This window comes from Dipodomys spectabilis, unplaced genomic scaffold, assembly GCF_019054845.1.
Source record: "Dipodomys spectabilis isolate Male_0828 unplaced genomic scaffold, ASM1905484v1 ptg000017l, whole genome shotgun sequence".
NCBI classification, from domain to species: Eukaryota; Metazoa; Chordata; class Mammalia; order Rodentia; family Heteromyidae; genus Dipodomys; species Dipodomys spectabilis.
The window spans coordinates 4,052,626-4,073,463 of NW_024870694.1; positions in this window are offsets into that span (position 1 = coordinate 4,052,626).

Sequence of the window (20,838 nt, forward strand, 5' to 3'; positions counted from 1 at the left end):
CTGAAAGCACAGCATGGGAGAAAAGAACCAGGGCAAAGGAGAGAAAGGTTAAAAGGCTGGGAAACTGGATTAGAATGATTAAGTGACAAACAGACTGGCATAAACTGTGAATACAATTGACTAATCTCGGAAAGACATTGAGAGGGGATCAGAATATTTTCTTGGACAACCAAATTGCTGCCTGCCTCTTTCTTTTTCCCTCCCATTTGGAAAACGGTTTGGCTCTCTCCATTTTAAGCTGCCTCAAAAAAAATGACAAATGGACAGGAGGAAGACAGGACTTTGGAAATGTCACTTACTCTCAAATGAAGGGGGAAAACTTTGTGCTGTGATCACCTCTCAGTCCTAACATAACCAAAACCCCCACCCCCTACCGCACACACACTTTAACTCCTATTCTGTATTTTATATTGACACACAGAGGCAAAGGGGCATCTAGCAGGCAGGACTGTGGGAGGATCAGGAGGGATGGAGGTCAACAGTCATAAGCAATGATGAAGCAGAATGTAAATTGCAAAAATTGATGAAGTTGTTTCTGCTCAGTGAGCAGATTCCAGATAAGTGGAGTGTTAATAAGACAGGCGCGTTTTTCAGCTGTGCCAGCTGTTAGGGCGATGCTGGCGTGCTCTTAACCCAGTATTTATTGCATGCTACTCATTGCTGTGACAGCACACATGCGTACACAAGCGTGTTTATTCACAACATGCATAATCACTCTGTCACAACACAGACGCTAATCAGTGGCCTGTCTCACAAGCAGAGGGGCATATCTAAAAGCTAGGCCCTTAAGGAAAGAGCTCCACTCGCTAAAAGAAATGGATCCCTCCAGACCACCCCCTAATGGACAGTGGCTTGTGTGTGAGCATGAAGAGGCATAAAGGGAAGACCTGGGCTCCATTTTGTGCAGAGCAGAGTCTCATATGGAATTCATCCTGAACAGGCAGAGTAATTGAGTTGCAGCGTCCTATAAATGTAGGAAGGTATAACTGAATGGTTATTACATGTGATCACTGGGCTTTAAGGAGCTTTACTGGTCTCCGAGCATCCTGTGCAAATGTATCATGCAGAATCTGTAGCAATGTGGAAAACCAGGAAGCTCGGTGACAAACTGAACTTCTTCAAATGCACTTGAATATGTATGCAAGCTGCCGAAGATTCTGAAATACTGCAGAAAATGGCTCTTCACACACACTGAAAGAACAACAGGAAAACTGGCTGAGGAGAAGGCTGGAAAAGCCACAGGAATCTTGGAATGGAAAAGGATTTTCCCTCAAGAAGATCACTTTGGATGAGACCAGAAGTTCAGGCGAACATTGGCTCCTACATGGGTCCCAACTGCCTTATACATACTCAGATATTTGGCCTTATCATTCTCCCGACCACCTCATTTCTAGATGCGAGTAATGTATTGGACAAGGTAAGGTGTGTCCAAAGCAACTTGGGAAATAGGCCAGCTTGAGACTCAGTGACAACTCTGCCCCAAAGCACCAAACCTGTGCTCCTCCAAGTGCCTGCCCCCAAGAACTCAGGACAAGAAGGGATTTATAGAAGAGTCAGGTTAGAATCTTGGACATAAAACAGGCTTATTTGGAAAAGCAAGATACAAATTCAGATTGAATGGGTGTTTGAGAAAAGGATGGTCCTGGGGTTGAACCTCTGAGATGAATTCTGTGAGGTATGATCACACACTGAAATCAAGAGGCTGACTCACAACCTCCACCTCAGGGATTTCTAGTCACACGTCCACCCAGCTATGAGCACTTTACTTAGGAAGACAGCCTGTGAGTACAAACACCACGCCAGCACTGTGCAGTATGGGGTCATGCTACTTGTGTAATTCCCTTTGCTCTATATCTTTTACCCTATGATCTCCTGTGGTCTCAACCTTGTTTTTGCCCTGATCTGTTTCACCTTCTAAACAAGCTCCAGGATCCGTAATATGTCATACCTTCTGGTATTAATTGACACTGGTGGTGGAGATGGCTGGAAATGGCAAAAACCTAATCACAAAGGATTGGCTCTCTATGGGTGGCATGAAAAATCCAGCAGAGATGCAGGATGTAGAAAGGGCAGGATTTGGGCTCTTTCTTATATAGTGGCACCTTGGGCAAGTCACCTAACAAGTTTGAGTTTCCATTTTTCAGTCATAAAATAAAGAGGTTGGACTAAAAATATGAAGGCTTTAATCAGTTGTATCACTGTTCCAAGGACAATATGAAGAAAGGTTGGGACATTCCTTGGAAGAAAGTACTACCCTGTGCAAAGATGTCTGATGAGGATGATTGGTATGGATGCTCTTAATTCCTTTTCTGTTCTGACATCCTGTTGATCCACAGACAGAAAACTGTCAGATAACAATACCTTTCTCAGATGCATCCCAAATCTTACTCAGTAACATACAAGCATCAAGGCATTTTTAAAATCATCTTTTATGGTCTAAAAACCATCTTGAAAACTTTAAGACAGGTCCAGTATCTATCCAGGACACAAAAATTTTAGAAGACCATTCCCAAGTCATTGTGGGTGCTACTGTTCATAGGGGATTCACATTTTTCTCTTCAATCACCTCTCTGACTCCCCAGCTTCCTGGTCTCCCTTCTGTGCAGCCTGTCATATTTAGAAATGGCTTTCTTCAAATGCTTAGAATAATTATAAATAGCAAGAATCTCTTCTGAGTTTTTCAACGGGAAAATGGGCAGATGCTCAAACCTTGGTGTCCTGCACATTTGAGGTCTTTTTTAACTTGTGGTGCGTGCTGCACCAAGTATACTCTACAGGAGGTGGGGAGAAGAGGGAGGGAGGAAAGGGAGAAAGAGAGGAAAGAGAGAGAAGAGAGAGAGAAGAGAGAAAAAGAGAGAAGATAGAGCCAGAGGAGAGAGAGACAAAGGAGAGACAGGGGAGAGAGAGAAAGAGAGAAACTTGTAGAAGGATACAGAGCAGATACGTATATTCCAATAGACTCCAGGCACATGCATTCAGCAACCTTCCTCCTAGCTTTTTTACTTACTGCTGCAAGTGAATCCAAACGAATGATCTAGCCAAAATCTTACACTCTTTGAATCATAATTATGTTAATCTCTTTCTCAAAGCCATCTTTTGATTCTCAGTATTTACATAAATTTTCAACTTTTTTCCCCCTCACTCAATCCTTTAATTTCCCAGTCCTCCTGGTGTTGGCATTCCTGATCATCTACATTTCAAACCAGCTGGTTCCTAGTTCTTTTCTCTTCTCTGTGCTTCTCTGTACAACTGTTATATGTCTTAAGCTCAGGATAATATATCTGTAAAACCCTTAATGTTTACTTATTTTTAGGAGGCCCTGGGGAATGGACACTCACTTTAGGATCCAAAATAATGGTCACACCAACATATGACTTATAGGGGTACCAATGGTAGGCTGGGAGGCTCATCCTCCTCTGTGGGAGTCTCTGAGAGAGACAGCGAGGATGATAATCAGGGAAGGAACAGAAGTCAGCTTGCGCCATTTTGCTTTTCCTCCAAAGAGTTCTTTCCAGAGGGAAAAATAAATAAATAAACAGGGGCTTTAAAATTTCTATCTGAGACACAGACACTGGCTCCCTTGCCAATGCTCAATGCATAAAAGAAATGTAGCAGACAAATAATTTAGATTTATTTCATCTAGTCTAAAACTGAAAAGAGTAAGAAGAGGTAGAAACAAATAGTACAGCAGACATAAATGGGCATAATGGGTATTCTATGTGTAATTTCATAAATAACACCTAAGAGTAGAGTCACTGTGGGGAACTTGGACTTTTTAATTAAAGCCACATATGCTAGCCTATAGGGATGTGCTTGTAACCCTTAGAGCCCAGAACTTCAAGCGTTGGAGGCCATGTCAAATGTTGGGGGCCTCTGCAGGACCACTCCATAATCATCCCAACCAGGGAATGGGCTTCAGAGAACACAACATTGACACCCTCACATGCAGCTTCTTTCTAAAGATCTGAAAATACTTGACTTTCATTTGTATCTGTGAAAGACTCTTTAAAATGTATCTGAAAAGTTACCCATCACCCTAACCCAACTTCATCCATCCAAAGTCCCCTTACTTGCTCAAAAGCAACTTCATGATGGTCTCTCTACTGATACAATGCTCCCGAAAGGATCCTCTAGTTAGCATTGATCTGCTAACTAGATCTCCATGTACCTGGCCATCAAAGATGAAGTGGTATTTCTGGGTGTGCTCATTATGCAGTTACATGAATCATAGAACCCTAAAAGGCAGAATGTCATCTCAAATAGAAGTGGGAGGGGAAAAGGTTAAAATGCCACTGTGCAAATTAAATCTGAACTCCAAGTTGACGTTCTACATCAGTGTAGCCAATTTAGGCTTATTTGTTTTGCTGAGAAATTTAAGAAAATATCAAGGCTGACTCACTATTACCCCAAGCACTGCCTTAACTGAGCAGCCACAATTATGAACACTGAAAATGAGTCACTTGTAGATTTCTTGGAACTTCAGTCTATGAATTGTTTTCTATCTATAGAAAGGCATAGAATATTGAGTTGGATTAGAGACTGTTATACTTGGGGTCCTTTCCTACCTACAAGGAAATCTCTCTCTATTCCCAATATGCGGAAACAAAAATCTCAGCTCGACCACTTCCAGGAATCATTTCTAGTCCAGAAGAGATGTAATTGTTGAAAACAAAATCTTGAATTGTACCACTAGCCTTTACTCCCAATGAACAATATTAGTACCAACACTCTGCCTTCTGAGAGCTTACCACTTGTTTTGTTGTTGTTATTTTGTTTTGTTTTTGGTGTGTGTGTGTGTGTGTGTGTGTGTGTGCATGTGCGCACATATGTGCATGCCAGTACTCAGGCTTGCAATCAGGACCTGGGTGCTGTCCCCTAGCTTTTACACTGAGGCTGGTGCTCTACCATGTGAGTCTCAAGAAAGTTCCTGCTCAGCCTATCTTCAAACTGAGATCATTAGATCTCAGCATCTTGAGGAGCACTCTGGCAGGCTGGAATCCAGCTGCCACTTTTTTTTTTAACAGCTATGATGTCCCTGCTAAGCCACTTCTGGTAAATACATACTATTGCTACAATTAGTTCTGAGACTTCATGATTTCCAGACCCTTTATCATCACAAGTAGCACTCTCTGGATGGATGTCTGGAATAAATTACACTCCTTTGGCAATGTGGATATTTTATTTCAATTGCATCAAGCAATGCATCATTGGCAATATAATCAGTTTTTTTATGCTTACTTCCATTTCTTTATTAATAATACATATAAAGTTATGGTAGAAAGTTAGCTGGTTATGAAAAGTAAATTTTTGGAATAGGAAACACGCATGACCAAGAATCAGATTAAAAGAAGTTCAGCCTCATTACTAAGCAAGAAAATGTAAATTAAGACAAAAATGAAATATTTCACACTCCTCAGATTGGCAAATTCTAAAAGTCTGATGATAGGGCTGTTAGCAAGGATGTGGAAAGAATGGGAAATCACACCCTGCCAGTGGGAGCACAAATTGGTTTTACCACTTTGGAGAGAAATTTGGCAATGCACAACATTGTTGAAGAGGCACAGCCCAGAATCTCCACGTCTATGAGGTCTATTATAGAAACGCGCACACATGTTCACAAGAAACTTTGCCCATGATACAACTACAACATTGTTTGTGGTAGCAAAAAGAAAAAAGAGAAGAAGAAAAAAGAAATAACACAAGTTAAATTCTTTCGAAAAAATAGTTGAAAGTATTATTCTCATATAATGATATTAGCATCACTTAAATCAAACATGGATAAATCTCAAGTTGTACAAAGCTGTAAAAAAGGATAATTACCCTATAATTTGACTTTAAGTTTGTTTGTTTGGTTTTTGATGCAAGTCCTGGGCTTGAAGAGAGCCTGAGAACTATCCCTGACCTTCTTTTCACTCAAGGCTACTGCTCTACCATTTGAGCCATGGCTCCATTTCTGGCCTTTCAGCGGTTAATTACAAGGTAAGAGCCTCATAAACGCTTCTGCTGAGCTGGATTCCAATCATGATATTCATATCTCAGCCTCCTCAGGAGTTAGGATTATAAGTGTGAACCACCGAGACTGTACTTATTTTAAATTTATTAAATAAGTGAGCAATTTTAAGGATTGTTTGTAGCCAACTGTACAAGTTTATATACATATTTGTACATCAGTAGGTATGCTTATATATATATGCAAATTTTACTGAGTATTAGATAACACTAAGAGGCCAGAACAAAAAAACAGTCTGATCAAAAATAGTAAGACCATCAAAGATAAGAAAAATCTGAGGAGCCATCCAAGAGAAGAGCTCTTCTGCAAGACTAAAATAGTTCATAATAAAATAAAAACAACTAACTAAATTTACAGTATTATTCTTTGGATAAGTTTATATTAGACATTTATTTGTCCATTTAATTATAGTTTTTAACAGCTTCCAGAATTTATTTTTTCAAGTATTATAGTTTATTATTTAAAATTTTTAAATATTTTTAATCCTACTGAAAGGTTAAAAAGAAAGAAAGAAAATAAACTATGGTAACTATATGCCATCCACATGCCATTAGGTTAACCTTTGGCCATATTTACTTATTTACTTATTTATTTCTTCCTTCCTTTCTTTTTTCTTTCTCTTCCTTTCTTCCTTTCCTTCCTTCCTTCTTGTAATTGTTAAGCAGTTAGCTGTAGAAGGAGTTTCAACATGCCAGTTTGTGGGTACAATGCATCTTGATCCATATCACCCCTTTCCATCATTCTCCCCCAACTAGTCCAACCCTATTCACCAATGCCTGTTATATGGCCATGTTATAGCCAATGTAAAATGCTACAGCTTACTTTGAAAGACTTTCCTTCTTGTTCAACCACCTTCTTCTTTCTTTTTCCCCCCTATTGTAAAGGTGATGTACAGAGAGATTACAGTTATATAAGTAAGGTAATGCATACATTTCTTTTTGAACAATGTTACCACCCCCCCCCCCCCCAATGCCCACTGGTGCCCTTCTTGTTTCAAAAGGCCAGGAAAACTCAAAAGTTACATACATGTGCTGAGCACTGGTGGCTCACGCCTGTAATCCTAGCTACTCAGGAGCCTGAGATCTGAGGATCACGGTTCAAAGCCAGATGGGGCAAGAAAGTCCATGAGACTCTTAACTCTAATAAACTGTTCAGAAAAAGCCAGAAGTGGCACTGTGCTCAAGTAGTAGAATGCTGACCTAGAGCACAGAGAGGCCCAAGGACAAAGTCCAGGCCCTGAGTTCAAGACCCAGGACTAGCTAAGGGTGGGGGATGGGAAGGGATGGGAAGGGGAAACAAAGGAGAGGAAACAATGCTTGATAAGAAATGTACTCATTACCTTGCTCATGTAATTGTAACCTCTCTGTACAGTATTTTCACAATAAAAAAAAGTTACATGTATTTTTCTCCATATATATCCTAGATTCTCAAAAGGCTGAAATCGAGAGGATTGAGATTCAAAACCACCCTGAGTAGAAAAGTCTAGAAAACTCCATCCCTAACCAACAGAAAACAGGCTAGAGGTATGGCACAAGTAGCAGAATGCCAACTCAGCAAATGCAAGGCCTTGGGTGCAAGTCCAAGTGTTGCCAAAGAAAAAGAAAGAAAAGAAACGCATCTAATATAATTGTCTATTTGTGTAATAACAAAATAATCAAAATTCTTTTCCACCATTGTTTGCCTTCTTTGCTATCTCATTCACTATGGTTATGTTAGTTGGGTCATTTGCTTAACAGGAGAAAGAGTAAAAATGTGAAATACTACCACAGTACCTCAAAGGTTTTCAAAAGATATCCTTAGGAAAGTTTTCCCCCTGACTCATTCCTGTGGTGTCATTTCTATCAGCCCTTTCTTTATGATCCCTTTCCCACCCAGTCACTAGAAGTAACAAAGCTTCTACTTCTTTCCCGCAATTTTGTTTGGGTCTTTTCTTTTCTTTTTTCTTTTCTTTTCTTTTTGTGCCAGGTCTGGGGCATGAACTCAGGGCCTGAGCACCGGTCCCCGAGCTTCTTTTGCTCAAGGCTAACACTCAACCACTTGAGCCACAGCTCCATTTCCCTCTTTTTCTGTTTATAGGGTACTGAAGAATCAAACTCAGGGCTTCATGCATGCTAGGCAAGCACTCTACCCCTAAGCCACCTTCCCACCACTCTGAGGATCTTTTTTGTGGGGTGAGACATGGAATATATTTTATTTTGTTTGTTTTGGGGGGGCAGAAATGTCTGTGCATTTTCTTGTTCTCGTTTCCTGTAGGGAAAGTCTATGTTTCTGTCTCTGTGTGTGCTTATGTTCCTGTGTATGTGTGTGTGTGTGTTTTTCTATCTGGGTCTCTCTCCCCCTGATTGGATGGTGGCATATCCTTGGAGGCCAAATCCTGCCTACTAAGTTACTAACTGCAGTGTTATATTCCTTTAGAAACACACTTTCATAACATCATCTTATCTGACCTTTTCTGCTTGTCCCAGACATATACTAGTTATTGCAAATAAGGGAAATCATGGGACCTATGTTTCTTTGGGCCTGGCTTACTTCACTTTATATAATTTTTTCCAAGTCTTTCCATTTCTTAACAAATGGGGCGATGTCATTCTTAAGCGAAATGAACCCCAAGATAGGGACATAAGTGATTTTTTTTTCTTCCTTGCTATTGTTTCTAACGTATTTATAAGGTACTATGTGATTTTTTTTTGTTGCTTTGTATGTCCCTCCCCCACGGTATAACCTGTTCTCACTGTATTTGATGTAGGTATAACTTGGGGAGGGGAAGGGAAAAACAAATTGTTCAAATGGGGTACAGATTGACCCATTGCAACAATGAGATGTACAAGACGCTATGTCAAGAAAAAAAACAAACTTTACAATTTAGGTGGGGGGACAAGGGAGGTGGATGAGGAGGTGGTAGGGATAGGATAGTGAGGGGAAAACAAAGGAGGAGGCAACAATGTTGGACAGGAAATGTACTCATTTTCTTGTTCATGTAGCTGTGATCCCTCTGTACAGTATTTTCACAATAAAAAACTTAGAAAGAAAGAAAGAAAAAAAGAAAGGAAGGAAGGAAGGAAGGAAGGAACAAAGAAATAAACAAAGAAACAGAGAAAGAAAGAAACAAAGAAAGAAACAAAGAAACAAAGACATTTGCAGACACAAGGACAACACAGTCCTACTAATCTATGTGGGTTTCCTTCTCAGTAAAAGGATAGTCTCAGCAGAGTCAACAATCCAGGTACCTCAAAAATTAAGTACCACAGATCTCTAATCCATCTAGAGTTTATCCCAATATATATTAGGAGATATGAGCCTAACTTTATCTGTTTCAGATGACCAAGAGTGACAGGGTCACTTACTGTAAAGTCTATCTTTGCCCTGAGGATTGGAGATAACATTTCTATCATGTTCTCATTTTCTTTATGCATGTGGGATTGATTCTGTACTTATTGTTTTATTATACTAGGTTGTTTTTTCTATTCATATTATTCTATTCATATATTATTATACTGTCTAATTTTGTTAATGCAATTTTTAAATATAATTGAGATCTTAAGGCATAAACAACTTTGTGTGCTATTTTACTTCATATTGTAGCAGAAATATTCTGTAACATTAGTTTTAAAAATATAGTTAAAACTATCTGAAGAAGTTTCATAATGTTCTGTGTTATGAGTATAATTTATCTTAACATCCCTCATTTTTGGGCATTTAGATTGCTTCCATTTTTTGCTATTATAGATAGTAATGAAGAAATACTATTTTATTTTTTATTAAACTTCTTATTTTATGATAATTGTAAGTTCACATGCTATTGTAAGAAATAATACAAGAAGATCCCATGTGCTTTTATTCAGTGTTCCCAATTAGAATATCTTTTAGAACTAATATTCTAATATCACTATCAAGATTTTGCATTAATAATCAAGATATGGCGTATTTCCGACACTACAAGGAACCATGAAGTTGTCCGGTATAAAGCGTCTTCCAGCTCCTTTTTCCCTTCTTGACTACACAAAACTCTCCTTGATCTCTGGAAACCATTACTCTGTCATCCATGTCTACAACTATGCCATGAATCACATGGTATAAAACATTTGAGCTTACCCTTTCTCATGCAACACAATTCTCCAGTGTCAGTAACTGGTAGATGTATGAACAATTATCCCCTTTCATTGGTGAGTAGTTTTCCATGATTTGGATGTGTACCATCATTCAGCCATTTATCACTGATGCAGTCCTAGTTTGTTTCCAGTTTGAGTCTAGTGTCCACAGAGTTGCTATAAATAGTTAGGTGCAGACCTTGTGTGAACATAATTCTTATTAATTTTGTTTGGCTTTTGTTTCATTCTCACATTTTTAATAAGTTTTTTATTATGAAAATACCATACAGAGGGGTTACAATTACATGAGCAAGGTAATGAGTACATTTCTTATCAAGCATTGTTGCCTCCTCCTTTGTTTTTCCCCTACCATGCCTTCCCTCCCACCTGCACAACTACACTGCCCTCCTCCCTCCCCCCCCCCCCGCCTCAATTGTAAAGTTTGCTTTTCAACAGTGTCTTGTACATCTCATTGGTACAGTAGGTCAACCTGTATCCCTATTTAAACATTTTGTTTTTTCCCTTCTCTTCCCCCAAATTATACCATCAAATACAGTGAAAACAGGGGTTATTAGCCTCAGTTAGTAGTACAAAGAGGTTTTATTTTGACATGTCCATGTATAGGCATATAAAGTTATCTTGACCAGATTTTAATTCAGCCATCATTGTTCCTCATTCCTCTCCTTACTTTTCAAAATAATTTTAACAAGGCTTATTGTTCCATTTTTACATGTATAGCACACATACTCATCACTGTATGGAAATCTCCAAATACACACGTGAACTTGAATATTTATCTTTTTTATTCTACTTATTATTGCTTTACATGGTTTCAGCTATAATGTTTGATTAAAAATATATATATATATATAGCTTATTGTGATTTCTTCCTGGTAAATTAACCCATATCATTTCATAATCTCCCTCTACATCTCTGGTAACTTTCTGTGTTTTAACATCTGCTTTATCTAATATTAATATGTTTATCCCTGAATTCAAGATTCAATAAGACATATTTTTCCATACTTTGACTTTCAACCTGCATGTATAATTACATTGGAAGTGGTATTTGTATAGGAAGCTTATACTTGGTCAGGTTTTTAAATCCACGTAATCAATCTTTTTTAACTAATGTATTACGCTCATTTATATTGAATGTGATTAAATATGTCCAGATTATGCTTTTCATGTTTTATTTTTTCATGTTACTTTATTCTCCCTTCTTCCCTCTTGATAACTTGACATTTTTCAGAATTCTCTCTAGATTTATATATTGTGCTTGTGAATCTCTTTGTATAGCTTTGTTAGTGATTATTGTAGGTGTTACAAGCATATAAATTATTACAGTCTATTTTTTTCTATCTTTCTCTTGATCCTTTTTGTAGTATTTACATTATAAGAATAGGCCTTTGCAAGGAAATTTTTTGCTGTGCTTCTTGGTCTTTCTAGTTACTGGCATATTTATCTATAGGTCTGAAATAAGGCAAAAACAAACCCCAGAGACTTCCATATTGGTTTTGTGTCCAGAGATCACTGAATAGTCTACAGACTTTTTACTACCTGTCAGCAACTGATTTTGATATTTATATAATATTCAGTTGTTTCAGTTACACTTTGAGTAATTGGAAAATTATATTTATTTTATCTTCCCTAAAGACTAATATCTTCTTTTAAAATATATTAAGTCTACAGAATAAAGCCAAAAGACTACAATTATTAGAGAAAAAGGTAAAAACATTTCTTGGTACATATTTCTGAATTGTTTTTAATTAAATTCATACATCACATGGAATACTTTTTGTTATACTAAGAGCTATCCAGTATTATGTATTACTTCTTTTTGAAGTCTCCTTAATTTAATAGGCTAAATGTGATGTCTCATGATTCTTTTAAATTTTTTGATAATTGCCAATGATGAAACTTTTCCCAACATTTTAAAAGCCAGTTCTACGTTCTCTGCCATGATTTTTATTCAGTATTGTTATCATGCTATTTTGACATTTCTTTTGCTACTTTTTAAATTTTTTTCAATGCACTTTTCTGTTTGTACCCTGTATGTCACCCTTCCCCCATATAATCTTTTTTAATTTATTTTATTGTAAAGATGCTGTACAGAGGGGTTGCAATGAGTAAGGCAATGTGTCCATTACTTTTCAATCATTGTTACCCTTTCCCTTGCTGTGGCCCACTATCCCTTCCTTCCCGACCCCACTCCTCCCCCCATCTCCATCCCCTCCCTACCCCTCCCCCTGCCCAAAGTTGTAAAGTTCATTTCCAATATACTGTCCTGTGGGTCTCATTGTGGCAATGGTCATCCTGTGTCTTTGTTTCAGTGTTTTGTTAGTCCCTTTCCCCTCCCCAGATTAGACAAATGTATATACAAGATGCAGGGGACCAAAATCAAGTACAGTGACAACAGGGGATATACTATAGGGGGAAGAACATACAAAGGAAACAACAACAACAACAATCACATAATTCAAGTAAAACTATAACAACACAAAGACAGACCTCTTGTGTCCATATCTTGGGGTTCACTTCACTTTTTAGTAACATCTTTTTTTTTAATTGTGAAAATACTGTACAGAGGGGTTACAATTACATGGGCAAGATAATGAGTACATTTCTTATCAAGCATTGTAGCCTCCTCCTTTGTTTCCCCTTCCCATCCCTTCCCATCCTCCCCCTCCCCCCCCCACAGTTGTAAAGTTCGTCTTATATGGACATATGGACATAGCTTTTGAGCTTTTCAGATCATCTGATAAGATCATCAACCACTCTGGAAAGCAGTATGGAGGTTCCTCAAAAGATTACACATAGAACTCCCCTATGACCTAGCAATCCCACTTTTGGGCATTTATACAAATGTAAACAAACAAGACCATACTAAAGCTACCAGCACAGCTATGTTTATCACAGCACTATTTACCATAACTAAGATATGGAACCAACCCAGATGCCCATCAGTAGTTGAGTGGATCACATAAATGTAACATATATATATACATTGTAACATATATATATTTACATATATACATATACATATATATTGGAATTCTGTGCTTCCATTAGAAAGAATGACACTGTCCCATTTCTAATGAAATGGAAAGACTTGAAAAAATCATATTAAGTGAAGTAAGCCAGTCCCAATGAAGTTTAGGTCCCATGGTTTCCTTTTTTTTGCAATAATTAGTATACATATAGGATAATCTTTCTCTACTTATAAGTGTTTTATGAATGGTAATATTAACATTTATGTATTACATTCGTTGAAGTTTGTAGTGAGTAATTTTGGAGTCTATTGTTCATTTTTTGGTATGTATCCATTTATAACAGTTAAGTATATGGATATCTCTTTATCATTTTATAAATTGTAAGGTTAAATATGGTTTCAAATCCAAAATTCAATACATATTTGCTTTACTAATTTCAAGTTTCCTTTAGTTTATTACACAGTTTATTAACCATATAATCTTTATTTTAATGCAAGCTATAAGCTAAGATGTAAACATGGTTCCTATATATTTTCCTTTTTTTTTGGTTCCTATATATTTTCATACGGATTTTTAGTTTTTCTGAAACTATAATTTCTTTTTGCAAAAGTTTTTTTTTTTAAGAAATTCTCATGTGAGCAATTTTATAACAACAGTACCTAGGGGAAAGCTGAAGCATGTTGATTACAAGTTGAGGTCATTCTGGACTACATATAATTTTAAAAAATCTCTGTCAGAGAAGGGGAGAAGGGGGAGGGGAAGTAAGGGGAGCATCAGAGAGGAAAAGGAAGGGAAGGGAGGAGGAGGAGAGAGAGGAGGGATTCTCATGCAATCACATAAGAATTGTGATCATGTAAGAGTCAACAGGTCAAGATGTTAAGTGAAATGAATCCCAAGGTAGGGACACAAGTGTTTTTGTGTTTTTTTTTCCTTGCTTGCTATTGTTTCTGATGTATTTATAAGGTACCATGTGATTTTTTTGTTGTTTTTTATGTCCCTCACCCACGGTTTAACCCCTGTTTTCACTGTATTTGATGTTTGATGTTGGTATAATTTGGAAGGAAGGGAAAAACAAATTGTTTAAACAGTGATACAGCTTGACCCATTGGGGCAATGAGATGTACAAAACACTATGTTGAAAAACAAATTTTACAATTTAGGTGGGGGTGGGGGGGGAGTTTAGTTGAGGAGGTGGGAAAGAAGGGATAGTAGGGGAAAAACAAAGGAGGAGGCAACAATGCTTTATAAGAAATGTACCTATTACCTTGCTCATGTAACTGTAATCCCTCTGTACAGTATTGCACAATAAAAAATTTATTTTCAAAACAAGAGTCAACAGGGCATCAAATTCTGGGTAGACATACAATATTCTCAAGTCCTGGGCTGTCAGAGAGTTGGCATCATTTTACTAGCAACTATAGAACAAGGAGGAACTGTAATTTCTGTATATTCTAACAGTAGCAAAGCTGAAATCAATCTTCAAAAGTTTAGGGTCAATAGAGATCATATTCTGCATACTGGTCTTACTTTAGGACTATGAGGAAAACTTTACCTTTCAAATGAACTTTACCCTTCACCCGAGGAAGCTTAAGGAACTTTGCAAAGGAATTTCATGCACCCTATGGGATCCAATACAGGTCCTGATTAAGTACAATAGTAAAACACAGAAGTTGTGATAAAATAGAGGAAAGAATGTCTTTAAATCTATAGCCTGCTGCCACCCTAAACCTGAGCTATTTTAAGATATTTCTGTTTGCTGCAAAGTACAATTTTGTATGTGTATGCCAGTCCTGGGGCTTGAACTCAGGACCTGGGTACTGTCCATGAGCCTTTTGGCTCAAAGCTAATGCCCTGCTACTTGAACCAAAGCTCCACTTCTTACTTAATTAGAGGTAAAAGTCTCACAGATTTTCCTGCCCAAGCTGGCTTTGAACCATGAGCCTCAGATCTCAGACTCCTAGGTAGCTAGGATTACATGCATAAGCCACAAGCACCTTGCTGAAAAGTACATTTTTTTAAAAAAAAAATTAGCTTTTAAGAGTTTATTTTGTGCATACTATTAAATGATTATTTTTTTATTGTCAAGGTGATGTACAGAGGATTTGCAGTTATATAAATAAGATAATAAGTACATTTCTTGTCAAACTTGTTACCCCTTCCCTCATTTTTTTCCTACTTTCCCTCCTTCCCCACTCCCAAGTTGTACAGATCACTTCCAACAAATTGCCTTGTGTATATTGCTCTTGCATTGGTTCTTTGTCTCACCATTCTGTTGTTCCCCTTCCCTTCCCTAATTCAAATAAACATATATATAATACCAGGGTACCAAAATCAAATACAATGACAACAGGTGATATACCATAGGGGGAAGAACATACAAAAGAAACAAAAATTCACATAGTACTTAAAAAATAACGACAACAAAGAAAACTATCTTGTACCCATGTCTTGGAATTCATTGAAAAGTACATTTTTATATAGTAAAGCAAGGCTATTTGAAACCCACTCCACTATTCAATCTTTACTATGTGAACAGAATGGTAAAATTTATCTGCTTCAGACTAGATGACTCAGACAACCAGGGGCAGAAACTAAGATGCATTTTAAATGACATAAACCATGGCTTAGCAAATAGCAGCTGTATTCCAGAAATCAGAAGAAACCCAGAGTCCATAACCTTGCAATTTCCACAGGCAAACAATCCCTTTATCACTTTTTCTGGGTTTTCTAGGCCCACTTTGTATCTATATATTATTCCCCTCTAGTCTTTGTCTTCCTTAACTCTTCCAGATCTCATTAATCATGCCCTTCCTTCTCCCCAGTCACAGCACATTTTCTTCCCTCCTCCTTTATTAGACAACATGATGTCTCCTGCCTTAAGATGCAATAATTTGCTCAACAGCTCCTAGAGCACACATATTCCCATAAATGAGCCACAATATGCTATTACTCCTCAAAAATAAAGAACAGTTCAAAACGTATTTGCTTTGGGAAGACTTGTTAGAATAGATGTGATGAGACTGAAATTAGCATGTTAGTATTCACAGCTTCTGCCTGTGCTACTTAGTTCTTTCTCCCATCCTCAGTCTATGAAAAGAGTCAAAGCTTCTTAGGAGGTTTTCACAAGAGCAATCAGGAGAATAGTTAGAATTACCAGAACAGTTGTGTGCACAAAAGGGAGAGGGACAGGACTGAATAAACAAGGTAGCATAATAGAACAAGTCGATGGAGAACTTGAAGTACAAAGGAGTAAGAGATGCAAACTTAACAAAAGTAAGTTTGAAGAGTTAGGTAATAAGATTGATTTTTAAATTGCAAAACTACTCTGGGACTAACACGGCACTACTGAAGATCACAACTTTGTAAATGTTGCATATTCATTAAACCAAATACCTATGGTGAGGAATAGGGGGAGGAAGAAGAAAATGATGAGATGTATCTAGCTTAGAACACAGTATTAGGGAGGCCTACACACCACCCCATTAAATTAATAACTTGTTGGGGCTCGGAGAATCTATATTTTTCACAATATTTCTGGTCCCTGTTACAGAGTGGTAGGCTGACACACACATGATGTTTCATCAGTGTTTGGTAAATGAATGGCACATGAATGTCATGGTTTGGGCTCTTGAATGCTGTCTGAAAGCCAAATCTGTCCATTCTTTCTGGATGATAAAATATGGATTCTATCAAGATAGTCTCTTTAGGAAAAACCTGTAACAGCAAGACTATATAAATTATAATTCACTAATTGCAATTCAGACTAACCATCATCATCATCCCTGATCTTTAATGGAGAAAACAAAGCTCCCTAGGTAAGAGTCAATTTAAAAATGGGAGAATAAAACAGGTTCAGATTTTTAAACAACAGGTTTATAACAATCCTAAGAAAGTAGGCTACAGAACTGCCTAAGAAAGTTGAGAATGTCCACTGATTAGATAGATGAAAGCCTGCCCACAGGACCAAACTGAAATACAGTCTAAAGGCTTATGGATAAACATGGTTAACTTATACAGTTGATATTTCAGTAATGTGATTCATTTTATAAACACCCAGAAGGAAAGTTTGTATATATTAGCTTATGATAATTCTCCAATTCACTGTAGATATAATAATGAATAAAGCACCATACTTTGCTAAGAGGAGTTAGGGAATTATTTATACATAATTCAATAAATAAACATCTGCAAAAATCTGATACTAGGATAACTAAAGCATCTCACCTATATAAAAGACCTTTATTCTTCATGCTACTCTTTCCAGGATAAGACTGGTTTTGCTAAAGCATTAAGCTAAGAAAGAAAAAAGGAGGAAAAATAGGAGGAAAAGAAAAGAGAAGGAAAGGGGAATGAGAAATAGAGGAAAGGGGAAGAGGGTACAAGAAAAAAGAAAAAAAGATCAAATTATAGATATATGGCAACATTATAAATTAAATCTAACTATTCCTGATAGAAGCAACTAATGGAGCTGAGAAAGTGGCTTAGCGGTTGATTGCTTGCCTAGCATGCCTGAAACTCTGGGTTTGATTTCTCTGTACCACATACACAGAAAAAGCCAAAAGTGGTGCTGTGGCTCAAGTGGTAGTATGCTAGCCTTGAGCAAAAGAACTTAAGGACAGTGCCCAGGCCCCAAGTTCAATCCCCAGGAATGGCAACAACAACAAAAAAAAGCAACTATAATACTGGGTAAAAATGTAGAGAAATGTCCTTTTTAACTCAAGGCTAAGGCTAGGCACCCGTGGCTCATACCTGTTATCCTAGCTACTTTGGAGGCTGAGATCAGAGGATCATAGTTCAAAATCAGCCAGAAAGAAAAATTCCATGATATTTTCATCTCTAATGAAGCCACAAAACAGCTAAGGGACAGCACTCAGGCCCTGAATTCAAATCCCAGTATCACCTTTATAATAACAATTAAAAATATAAAAAAATCAAATTAAAAATATCAATGTTGGTTTGTGCTTGCATAGAAAACAAAAATACCCTGAAAGGATACATAGGGAGTAATACCCAAATTAAGTACTGTAAAATACTGTTAAATCACTGCAAATGTTAATGATTAGTCTTTATAATAAATAACCTTGTTTAAAAAAAAAAAAGGTGAACTGTCATAGAAAGGAAATTACAGAACTCCAAACTGAAGTGAAACGAAGAATTCTGGAAAGTATCAAGGCTAGATTTTTTCCCTTGAGCCTTAAAGACCCTCTACTCCTATATCATGGGTTACATGATATAGGAAAGGAGAAGAATTTCCTGCTCTGAGATGATGATTGAGAACTCAACCTTCCCTCACCAAAGGTAACAGCAAGGGCTACCACCCCACCAATCTGTGGCACTGAATTGAGGGGAAGAAATATTCTCTGATCATTTGTACCAAGAAGCAAGTGCTTCTTGGTTTGTATGCATATTGACTTCGTCCATTTTTCTATATGACAATACCCAAGATTCTTTCTGAAATATACCAACAAATACCCCAAATAGGATTTAAAGATGGAGCGTGAATTGCTTACATTTACTAAGTGCTTAGAAATAGAAGAAAAAAATGAAAACATCAGCAGGAAAACAAATGAATAAATTTAAAATAAAAAACAGTATGACTTTTATAAAGAGCCAAAAGATCAGAAATTGCTGGAGTAATTGTTTGATTTCAGGAAAAGGAAGGTTTTCTTACACACTAAATACAAACCATCAATAACACAGTAAAAAAGTACTGTCTTCACACAGTACTTCCTGTATACCAGGTACCATACCCAGTATTTTATACATATTGTCTCATTTAATCCTCCCAAGAATCCATTCTACTGTATGCTGTTATTATTCCCAATCCATAGACAAGGAAGCTGAAGCATCTGAGCATTAAATTATTTACTCAAAATCAGACAACTGGTAAGAAGGGGTGCTGAGATCTAAATGCAGGCCGTATGGCTCTAGTCTATGCCTTTGTACAAAGATTTATAAACCTGACTACATTAAAATGAAAAGGTTTAATTAGAAACACCATTCAGAAAACTAAAAGGCAAAATTGGAAGAGAATACTTGAACATGTAATAACCAATGTATCAGAGCCTAGATTCTATACTACTGCTACTCTAGCCAAAGCTGGCATTGTGCTATTTATGTTCTACCAGTAATACCACCACTGGCAAGCATTGACAATTCCCCTCATGCATCATTAACTTCACAGGGAATCACAGTTTACCTGGGATGCCATTATGATATTCTATATTCTGGCTGCTCTTTTGTTTTTAAAAAGTTCTACTGAACTGATACAGTGAACAAAGTTCTCAGAATCTTGACAAATTCTCTGGAAATACCAAGGGCACATGACAATGCTTTAAACCCTGATCTTTAGCTGCACTACACACTTGCTCTGTGAACTACAACAAGTTACCTAACTTCCCATGCCTCACCTTTCACAGGAGCACAACGCATCTATCCTTCAGAATCAGATCAGATGATATAGGTAAAAGAGTACATCCTAGGAGCTTTCAAAAGCTTTACGTGAAGACTTACTACGATTGGTGATTTCACTCCTAGGAACATACCCAAAAAGAAGCAAAAACATAGTCCAAACCAAACGTAAACACAAATGTCCATAGCACCATCATACATAGCCAAAAGTGGAGAGAAAAATGTCCACTGTCAAGGAATTGATAAACTAATTGTGGCTCTTTCATACCATGAAAAAATGATTTGTAGTAGAGAAGAAGAAAGTTCTATTCACAGTATTTCATGGATAAAACTTGAAGCTATTATGCTAAGTGAAAAAGGGGTCTGACCCAAAAGGCCAAATACTGTATAATTCCATTAATACAAACTGTTCAGACTGGACAGTTATGCAAGCAGAACAGAGACTAGAAGGCACTTGAGAGAACAAGAAAGTAAATTCAAAAGGGTACAGAGCTTATTTTAGGGTGATGGAATGTTTTAGTTAGATGTTAGTAAAACTCCTTGGTTATATTAAAATCTACTTAATTATGGAGCTTAAAAGTGTAGCTTTTGGCTATGGGTATAACTCAATGGTAGAGTACTTGCTTAGCTTGCACAAGGTCCTGAGTTCCAGCCCCAACACTGCAGAGAAAAGAGTGTCATTTTAATATTATAAAAATTATTTCTCAGTAAAATGGCTACTTGATAAAGAGTAAGCCAGGTATGGTGGCTCATGCCTATAACATCAGCTCCTTGAGAACCAGTAATCAGGAGGGTTATGGGTTAACAATCTGCTTTGATTAACCCTGAAATCCTCTATAGGAGAATCCATTCCACATCCCTAAAAACCAAATGGTCAATTTGGGACAAAATCAAACTACAGAACCCTATCCTTTTCCTCTACCCAGTAGTGTTCCTTTTTTTGTGTACCACAAATCAGATGACAAGAATTGTGTCCATCACCACGTGCCGGTTCCATAGATTTTTCCACTCTGTACTCACAATGACTCACACTACTTAAAATTAGTTTCTGAACCTGCTATCTGCTGCAAAGAGACTCTTGAACAAAGCAGACTGTTGCTCAAAGTCCACTTCCTTTCCTTTATACTCAGGAGCAGCCATTTTTCCTCTTTTGCAGAGTGAGAGAAACAATCCATTAAATCCATTAAAGCCATTACCATCTTTTTCAATAACCCAACTTGAGATATGTGCAAGAAAACCTTCTTTCTCTTCCTCCCCTCAATGCTGTCGACACAGGGGTGCATTGTGACTGGACAAAATAGATAAAACAGAGTGTATTTGGGTCTTTTTTTAGTTT